Source organism: Sinocyclocheilus anshuiensis, unplaced genomic scaffold, assembly GCF_001515605.1.
Source record: "Sinocyclocheilus anshuiensis isolate Anshui unplaced genomic scaffold, SAMN03320099.WGS_v1.1 scaffold863, whole genome shotgun sequence".
Taxonomy (NCBI): Eukaryota; Metazoa; Chordata; class Actinopteri; order Cypriniformes; family Cyprinidae; genus Sinocyclocheilus; species Sinocyclocheilus anshuiensis.
Window position 1 is genome coordinate 206,507 of NW_015547725.1, and position 10,751 is coordinate 217,257.

Sequence of the window (10,751 nt, forward strand, 5' to 3'; positions counted from 1 at the left end):
AAATTATAATCTATTTTTTTTTTTTTTTTTTACATATGCTTTAGTATGGTAGTCAACCCACCTAAATTTCATTATTACAAAATACACTTTTTAAAATATACTTGTTATTTTTAATGCACTTAAGTGACAGAAATACCATCACCATATCACAGAATGTTCCAGGATAAATGAACTCAAATGTGGCGTTCTAATGCTGTGCGTATCACAGGTCATCTGCTGTGTATCATGTGTTGAGGAAATCACTGTACACCTCACGATTTGGGAGCAAACTGGGTCTGCAGTGAACAGGGCATTATATTCAACTCAAATGTGGCACTCTGGAAGAAAGTCCGTACCTTTTATGTTAAAGGTGGGCATGCTTTTTTTAATATGCAAGTTATGCTGTACTGAAGGAGAACAGGTTGATACAAACTGTGTGTGTGTGTGTGTGTGTGTGTGTTCGTTCTAACAGGTCCAGGGCTTCAGAGAACTTTGGAGATTTGCATCACTTCCACAAACACACACCTGGATAATCTGTCACACCTGATGGATGCTCGGAGACAGGTGGACATCCTCTACTTACTGCGGTGCATTGTAGTAGACATTTCCAACAGACTGTTTCTAGGAGTCCCTCTCAATGGTCAGTCTTGAGAAACACTTAGACTATCATATACTAAAAGTTTATAGGCACTTAAATCACATTTAATAATCATTTAATAATACAAATCATCTAATAAATGTTATGTAATAAATCTTACCAACTCTAAACAATTGTGCAGTATTATATTTTTATATGCTATGTATATTGTCATTATGCAATCTTAAATAATGTGCTTAAGGGCATGATTGATGTTCTCTCTATTGTTTGTGATCATATGATTAATATTGCAATTTTAGTATGTGATATACATTGAAGATTCATTATAAATGTAATTGCTGGTTTCTTGCTGCTGTGTTGTAGAGCATGATCTGCTTCAGAAGATTCATAAATATTTTGACACATGGCAGACAGTATTAATCAAACCTGATGTGTACTTCAGACTGGCCTGGTTGCACAGGAAGCACAAGAGACGTGTGAGATGTCATTTTGGAGATGTATGTAGTGTAAATGCATGTAAATACCATGGTATATGAATGTGATGACTTCTGATACTTTTGTAAGGAACACTTACACAAATGCAGAATCCAGAGAGCTTTAAAAACCTCTTTTAGGACTGAATTGTAAAGTGTGTTTTTTTTTTCGTGTGTGTGTGTGTGTGTGTGTGTGTCAGTCAGGAGTTGCAGGATGCCATTGCGGCTCTGATCGAGCAGAAGAGAGTTCAGCTGTCACATGCAGAAAAACTCGACCAGCTCGACTTCACAGCAGAGCTGATATTTGCTCAGGTGAATGCGACATGCCAGAATGTCACACACACTTCTGAAACATGTATGAGAATGACTCCCTGTGTGTGTGTGTGTTTAGAGCCACGGGGAGCTGAGCGCTGAGAACGTCAGGCAGTGTGTGTTGGAGATGGTGATCGCAGCTCCAGACACTCTCTCTATCAGTCTGTTCTTCATGTTGCTGTTGATCAAACAGAATCCAGACGTCGAATTAAAGATCCTGCAGGAAATTAACACTATCCTAGTATGAGCAGACACAAATTCAGTTATCGTACTTTAAAAGGAATTATTTCCTCATCCTTATATCATTTCAAACCTGTATTCTGGACATTTTCTGTAGTACACAAGAAAAATGTAGAAGATTCTATTCATAGCTCTTTTCCAGTCATTGAAAGACTCCAAAAGAAAGCAGTTCATGATGTTCTATAACAGGTTGTAATGACATGAAAGTTATTAAATACTGACAGAATTTTCATTTTTGGATTAATTATTCCGTTTTGATTGTGTAGTCAGTGTATGTTTCCTTCACATGATTGTCTGGTTATATGAATATCATGTTATGATTGTGTTTTGTAGCAGGTAGGAACCTGCAGCACTCACATCTGTCCAGGTTACACATTCTGGAGAGTTTTATCAATGAGTCGCTCCAGTTCCATCCGGTCGTGGACTTCACCATGCGCCGGGCGCTGGATGATGATGTCATCGAGGGCTACAAAGTAAAGAAAGGAACAAACATCATACTGAATGTGGGTCGGATGCACAGATCCGAATTCTTCCCCAAACCGAATGACTTCAGTCTAGACAACTTCCAGAAAAATGTGAGTCATTACAAACATTTACCATAGTAAAACTATTAGCCATCACTCAAATAAATAATTTTTTTTTTATTTTATATAAATTAATAAAAAAGATTCTGCGATTTGTTTTAGGAAGATACCATGCTAATTTTATTATTTTTTAAAATAGTAAATTTTTTAATGATTTTTATATATTTTAGTCTTCAGTGCCCTTACAAACATTTACCATCACTCCAAAAAAAAAAAGATTCTGAATTTATTATTTTCTAATAATTGTAACGGGGCGAATGAGACGTGCGGATCCATCTGCAAAGCTTTATTCAAAGGCGTGGTCATAAAACAGGCGAGGGTTAGACAATGGCAAACAGGTATGTTGTAGGCATGACAAAAGAGTAATCCAAGGACAGGCGTGGGTCAAACGATGGCGAAAATTAGTGATGTTACGTTCTGTGCCGAGGCTTTGGAGCATGTGTCGAGAAATCCCGGCAGCTTTCAGTGAAGCGCGTATCGAGGCTTGTATCGCTTTAGAGCAATGATGTCATTGATGACGTCCGAAGCCTCGCTTGGCCAGACTGGTTCAGGAAGCAGTTCAAATCTTGTAAATTCACAGTCCTCCTGCCCTGTTAAACCCAGTCACTTTCCAGTTTTAGACCAATAATATTGCCCCTGCCTATTATGATCAAAGATTTGTTTTACACACATTTGATAGCCCCATTAATTTCAAGCCAATACGTTTATTACACAGTTGTTATATTATGTTATACAATCATTATATATCACTAGAAAACACATTTTATTCATATAAATAGATTAGTCTGTGAATTTTATTTATTTTTTTTCACCATTATTTCTAAGCCTTAACTGGTGTAAAATACAGTGTATCACAGATCACATCAGGTCATCTGTAATGTATCTGCTTGTTTTAAACTCTTTGGCCACCAGGTGGTAGTGTGAGCAAATGAAGCCTCGAGAAATGAACCCTTTTGTGAACCACTTGACTGAAAAGCTTCAATGCTTCATGAGGCTTCATCTTGCCATCACTAGCGAACATAATCCAGAGGGCGAAGCAAATGGGTAATCCAACAGACAGGCTAAATAATCAGGAAACAGGCAATCAGGAAACAAGACGTGACTAGACTTAGACTAGAACTAGGAACTCGAAACTAGGACCGGGAACTGGCTCCGCAATGCTGCTATCACTGACAGAGAGATAAGTGCAAACAATACTCGGCGATTTGAAAGCGGAAGTCCATGACTTATAAAGTGTGATTGATTGTATGCAGCTGTGTGTGTAATCAGTGCAATGGATGATGGGAAATGTAGTCCGGGGTGACATGTGGAAGTCTGTGTAGTGAGAGAGTCAATATAATGGAAGAGTGACCTCTGGTGGCAATTGGACAGAAGCCCATGACAGAGCCGTGACAAGTCCATGATTCGTAACAATAATAGTAATAGGAGTCAATATTTAATAAATCAAAATAGTATATTTTGTGTTCATGGCAACAGCAACAGAGTAATACCATCCTCTCTCTCTTTCAAGGTGCCGAGTAATTTCTTTCAGCCTTTTGTATCAGGCCCGCGGTCGTGTGTGGGGAAGCATATCGCTATGGTGATGATGAAGTCCTTTCTTGTGACGCTGCTGTCTCGTTTCTCTGTGTGTCCTGTGAAGGGCTGTACTGTAGACAGCATCCCACAAACCAACGACCTGTCACAGCAGCCGGTGGAGGAACCCTCGAGCCTCAGCATGCATCTCATCCTCAGAAACTCTCTCTGATTCACCTCTAACGTATCTGCTCCTTTGTCATTATTAACATGTATTTATCTACTGCTTTTAGTAGTCAGAGATATTTCATTCATATGCAAAAATAAGTCAATAAAAGTATTCTCAAATGGTGTAACTGTAACTGATTATTTAAAAAAAAAAGTGTAGTTTTACTATTACAAATATTAATAGTAATAATAATAACACACACACACACACACACACATATATACACATGCATATATAAGTGAAAACCAAAAACAAAACACAAAAAATGTGGAAACAGATACGCAAATTTATAAAGTAGAGCAATTTTAAAAGAAATAGAAAATGCATAATAAACAAAGTAATTTGTAATAATAAAATATCATATAGGCTAGGTGGCCTAAACAATATTTAAATATTATTGTATGTTATTTACTCATGAATTGTTTCATGGTTCATAATTGTTTTACTGGTTGTTTTATTTGTTTTTGTTTCAGAAACTCTCTTTCTAATATTAATAATAATAAGCAACAATAATAATAATCAGGGGTGTAAGGTGTCCTCTATAAAAGAACAGTAATCCACATAATAGTAGCTAAAAAAGTTATTTCTTGTAATACAATATAAGTAACATTTATGTGTGTAGATGCATTGTAAAAAAAAAAAGTTACACTGAAGCAGACATAGACATACTGCACTGCTAAAACACAACAGTCCTTGTGGTGCCTTAATAGGAAAGGGGGTTTTCCATTACTTGATAAATTATCAAATGTGTGGTGCATGTGTTTAACTGTGATCAAACACTTCCAGTATGTCTGCATTTCGTATATATGCCGTCATACAGTAATTTTCATCAGCAGAGGGCACTGTTACACCATGTTAGGACCGTGTGAACACTGTATGTCTATACATAGTCTGTTTTAATTTAAATGATTGAGAGTTCAGAGCTGTCAAGTTTTAAATGAGTTCAGTGAATTCAAAACTAGTTGGACTCAACAGATGTTCAGCAGAGCCCATTTGTACAGCTCCTGTGTGTAGCTGGCAGGCAGCATAAGGGTCTCAGGGTCCATTAGTTTTCAAGGGCCATTTCTTCCGCATGGGGCCCATAAAGACGTCAGCCAACATGTAGAGACCATGAACACACGCATACACACACACCACTTAATATAAAACAGTCAAGATTAACTTACTTGGTATGCATATTAAATGATTTCTAAATTACATTTGCATTGGTTGTTTTGATGTATTATTATCATATTCAGGCTTTCTAAAGCGGAGCATTCAGACAGACCGGATCCATGTTGCTTATTGTTTTCTGTGAGAATCAGTGGCTAACCCTTAGATGAAGACGGAAATTAATATGACGCATGTCTCGTTATTGCCGTGGTAACCTGCACAGCTGTGTTAGTGGCAACCAGATGACACTGTAGACAAATACACATTGTTACACTAAAACAAAACACACACCTGCCTGATCCAGAGATCTCCATGTTAATGCTGTCTAAACAGGAAACAGGAAAACATTTATCACCAAATACATTGAGATATTCATGCCTTCAGAGCACTGAGAAACTGCACAAAAGAAGAAGAGCTACGGATGAAATGAATAGAGAGAGATCTGTCCAACCTATTCTTGCTTGTTTGGCCACTTCCATAACAATTCTCTAATTATTAACAGGAATAAACAAGTGAAGCATCTGTTAAATGAACGGTCCTCCCAAAAATTAAAATGCTTCAAACCATCACATTCTTTCTTCGGTGGAACAGAAAAGGAAAAACTGTGCAAAATGTTCACGCTGCTCTTTTCCATACAATGAAAATGAATGGGGACATCATTTTAATTTAACATTTTAAAAATGTAATGGTTTATTTATTTGAAAATAATGATTAACGTGTATACGTTTTCAATATGCAAGGTTTACTTTACTTTGCATTCTGAGTCATTAAAATTTAAACTTAAAAATTATGTGAAGGTTTTTCAAAACCAAATAAAACCAGCACGAATACAGGGTAAATTTCTAAGAAATCATGCATTTAAAGCTTCATTTTCGTTTTCATTATCTTGAACACTCTAGCTTGTCATTGACCCACATGTGAAATATCTATAACCAAAGTTTCCTTTGCTTATGCTTATCATATTGCTTATGATAAGAGAGGATGCCCTAAGCAACCTGAGAGAAAAAAAAGCCTGTTTAACTTGTGTTTAAATATGCAGATCTACAGCTGTCCATCTAGACTGCTGCTCTCTCGGATGACCTTACCAGACCAGATCAGTTTCACACTCAAACACCAATCACACAGCAACAGGAAGAAATGTTCAGATATGCAGAAAACCTCTGCTTTGCAAATGCAAAACACAAGGAGACAGAGCTGCCAATCTACCTATCAATAAAATATGACTACATTTTACACTTTATTAAGAAACTATTTTTGGGTGTTCAGGATGGTGGCTTAGTACTAGCAACAGATATTACTAACCCCAGTAAAATACCTGTTCAGAATACCAGATTAGTGTACAAATCACTCATTTGTTTTGATGTAATCAATCGGGTTTGCAAAATGATCTGAAATGGTTCACAGTTCAGTTTGATTCATTTGTATAGTACACTCATGCACTGCAGTTTATCACATGGAAATAGTAACGGGATACTTTGTAGGACAGAAAACAAAAGAGCATCTGATGAGATCGATATTTACCTAAAATCAATTTTACGAGGCAAAAATTGATATGTGTTGAACAATTTTTTTGCGAACTTCAATCCCAAAACTTCCATTGCAAATTCCAAAACGTCATTTTAGAGCTAATAACAGAGGCATAAGCCATTGATATGCAGGCTAATGCAGTTATGAATGCAGTCTAATGCAGTTATTAGAGAGAGTGAGAGAGAGAGAGAGAGAGAGAGAGAGAGAGAGAGAGAGAGATAAAACACATGTGAGAGAGAGAGAGAGAGAGAGAGAGAGAGAGAGAGAGAGAGAGAGAGAGAGAGAGAGAGAGAGAGAGAGAGAGAGAGAGAGAGAGAGAGAGAGAGAGAGAGAGAGAGAGAGAGAGAGATTAAGCACATGTGAATACCATAAGTGAATATCTGCGTCTGTGCGTCTCTCAGCAGTGTTCAGCAGCAGCGTCTACTAATAGCGAATCTGTAAGTTAAACTGCTTCAAGAACCTCCCTACTGAGAAATGTCATGTAGCTTTTCAGCTGCGAAACTATTTGATTGATAAATTTGCGGGGCGGCGTTGACGACGAGTTTCTGTCCATGTGTGTGTGCGTCTGTGAGAGAGAACCGGAGAAAGCGTGATTTCCATACATAAAAACGGAGGAAGACATGGAAATAGTTTGGCATTTTCTACCCTATTGTTTGTTATATTAATTTGCTCAATGTCTTTTGAGGTTTTGGTTCTTTTATTGTTGTAGATAGCCCATAGTATAACAAAATATTATATATCTCTTCATTGTGTTTGGGCCACCCCTGGACGAGCGAGCACAGGCACGTGCCTAGAATGCCTATGCGTAAATCCGGCCCTGGTCTTGGTGTCTCTACTAACCAGCTGATGAGCTGAATCGGGTGTGTTTAATTTAAAAAATAATGATAAATAAATGTTGTATATATGTGCCCCCAGGAACAGGGTTGGGAAACTGCTTTATACAATCATATAAATCATATATGACAGTAAATGGGGCAAGATGAGTGCATTTTCATAATGGGATGGATGGCAGGTGAAGAGAAGCTCTGAGCAGGTATAGTTGAAAGAGACAGTGTTTTATAACACACACACACACACAGAGAGAGAGAGAGAGAAAGAGAGAGCTCCTGTGGTTCTTTTTCCCCCCTTTTTTTATTAATATAATGCTGCACTGATTTCAGCACTGCTGCTGCAATGTTAGTTCTGGTTACCATGGAGATCATCAGCATCGCTGAATATCACAAATCCTTCAGGTTTCTGAAATTTCTCTAGTTTCATTATGAAAACAGAGAAATGAAAGCAGGATGTTTCATGTAACCCTGAAACTCTTATTAGCATTACAGTTGTTTCTTGTAAAACAGAAGTTTTGACTAAGAAATAGTTCACCCAACAATGAAAACCTTTTTTCATTCTTTCTTCTGTGGAATATAAAAGGAGAGTTTTAGTCAAATGACCAGGCTGCTCTTTTTCATTGAACAAAAATGAATGAGAATGAGGGATGCCAAACTCCAAAAAGAATGTAAAAGCACAATAAACGTATCTTCATTTTAGTTTTGGGTGAACTATTCCTTTAAGTAAAGTTAGCCTACCATGTTTGTCTTCTGTGGCAAAGACAAACAAGGACACTTTGCGTTATATGTAATCAAAGCAAAGGGAATAACTTTCATCTTATTAAAATCATACAGCACAGAGAGGCAGAGAGATAGTAGAAAACCATTAGCTCTTTCATTCAGCATAGACGCTTTCCAGGTCTGAGATCACATCAAAGTTGCATTTCACTTCAGATCTGGCTTTGGCATGAGACAGATCAAATCCTCAAGACACTCTGTGGTTTTAGAAAGGCTCTTATAAATACTGAGCCCTCTGTTACTGTGTGAAACTAACCCAGAGCAACTTCCTACATGGTATTATTATTAATATAATTTTTTTATTTATGAGACTAGAGTCACAACCCTTTCGAAGCAATTTGCCTTTTAATTAAATCCATATATACTGTGTGTTCTGGGATCCAGTGGTGTGTTGCGATCTTCTGAAATGAGGAAGTCCACTCTCTACATAGTCAAAAAATCATGTTTCAGTTCCATCTGATATGTCTAGCTTAAAGGCATATGAAACAGCATTTACATAGGCCTACTTTATATATAATTTATTTAAGCCAAAACACATCAAATCTCATCAGGTTTAAAAAAAACAATCTCAAGCATGTCTAAAAAATAACTTTTACTCTAAAAGAAAGTATTTTTTCACTACTTGCTCTTGTTTTACTATTATTTATAGATCCCCTACTTTTCAGACTAGTAATTAACTGATACAATCCACACAGTTACAATTTTCATTAAAGGAATAGTGCACCCAAGAATGAAAATTTGCTGAAAATATTCTCACCCTCAGGCCATCCAAGATGCAGATGAATTTCTTAATAAGAACAGATTTACAGAAATTTAGAATTACATCACTTGCTCACCAATGGATCCTCTGCAGTGAATGGGTGCCAACAGAATGAGTAATAATTTGTAATAAGACATTTTTAACTTCTAACGTTGCTTCAATACAAGTACTCTGTCCATAATATCGCTTTCTCCACTGAAAAATTGTCTCATCTAAATCAGGAGAATAATATGCAGAGATCAAAGACAGTTCATAAGCAAAACAGTCCTAAATAAATATGTTGGTGGATTTTGATGTGAGAGGACAACAGAGGATGGACAAGTATTTTGGCCAGATGTGACGGTTTAAAGTTAAAACATCATAATGATGGATTTGTTTCTTACAAACAAGCAGCTTTTTGGTTCACAAAATATTAATTGATGGACTGGAGTCATGTGGATTATTGTGATGCTTTTATCAGCTATTTGAACTCTCATTCTGACGGCACCCATTCACTGCAGGGGATCCATTGGTGCTAAAAGTTGAGTACATTTTCAGCACATTTAAATGTTTGGGTTATCTATTCTTATTAAACCAATCTCAGGGATCGTTAAAAACATGTTTGCTAACAGATTGTCATTTCAGTTTCACTTCAATTCAGACATGATGTGGTGATTTCTAAGTGGGTGAGTTGTTAACATTGCAAATAGTCCTACTTTTTTAAACAGTTTGACTCATTCAAGCTGCGTACGTACATTTGTGAATTGATATGTATAGGCTTATATTATTTAATTACAACGAGACACTGCCTCCTCTCATGTGACTTTACGCATTTATTTTGCTGTTCTTCCATTCACACTGACACTACTTTAGAAACGTTAGTAAAATGTTTAATGTACACACTGTTTGATGGCATATTTAGTCAAAATTGTTTTATTTTAGTGCTCTTGATTATTTTCTCACATCAATTTTTTTTTTTTTTTTTTTTGAGGTGGCGCTGCCTCTATTGCCTCAATGGAGAAAACAACCATGCTGTGAAAATTGCACACAGGAAAGTGAGCCATAAGCTTCCTAAACTAAACGACCTGTGAAAGCAGTTCTATGAATAACCGGGAAATCTATCAGATATAATAACAGTTGCACACCCACATGCACGTTCATTCGCCATTTACCAGAAAATCAGAGGCTTTTAGAGGCAGTTTGTGGTTTGCCTGAACTCAGGCTTGTTCTGGCATTGCAGACTGTGAATTGTGTTTTTCATATTAGGGTTTCAGGGAATGTATTTGGCAGTAACTTTCTTGAGCCGTGCTGTTCCCTCCAGGGTTTAATCTCAGAGTGAATTAGACGGCAATTAACTCCCATTAAACTGTGGTTTCATCTCTTTCTGTCTCACTGGCAGCTGCATAAGTGTGTGTGTGTGTCTCTATAATAGACTGTATTTATGTGTACAGGATTAATGGTAATTAATGCATGTTGTTAGCTGTGTCACATAAGGCAGTGACCCTGGCTGACTGTGTTCGTAATGGAATAATATTGTAGGGAGACCATGTTGGGACACTTTTTGCTTTTTACATTAAAAACTAGTCCTTAAAAAGATGTACTTTTTCATGTCTTGTCTCTTTTATTTGTCTACTAGAAATTAGAATTTATGATCAATAAAACCTACAACTAGTTCAAATTTTCCAGTTAGTTAATTAAAGGGGTCATATGATGCTGCTAAAAAGAACATTATTTTGTGTATTTGGTGTAATGAAATGTGTTTATGCGGTTTAAGGTTAAAAAAACACATTATTTTCCAT

General features: G+C 36.7%; 1 pseudogene; it reads left to right on the forward strand.

Annotated features, from left to right (window-relative positions):
• LOC107704261 (ovarian aromatase-like) overlaps positions 1-4,130 on the forward strand; it is a 6,416-nt pseudogene extending 2,286 nt beyond the window's left edge.
• The last annotated feature ends 6,621 nt before the right edge of the window (positions 4,131-10,751 follow it).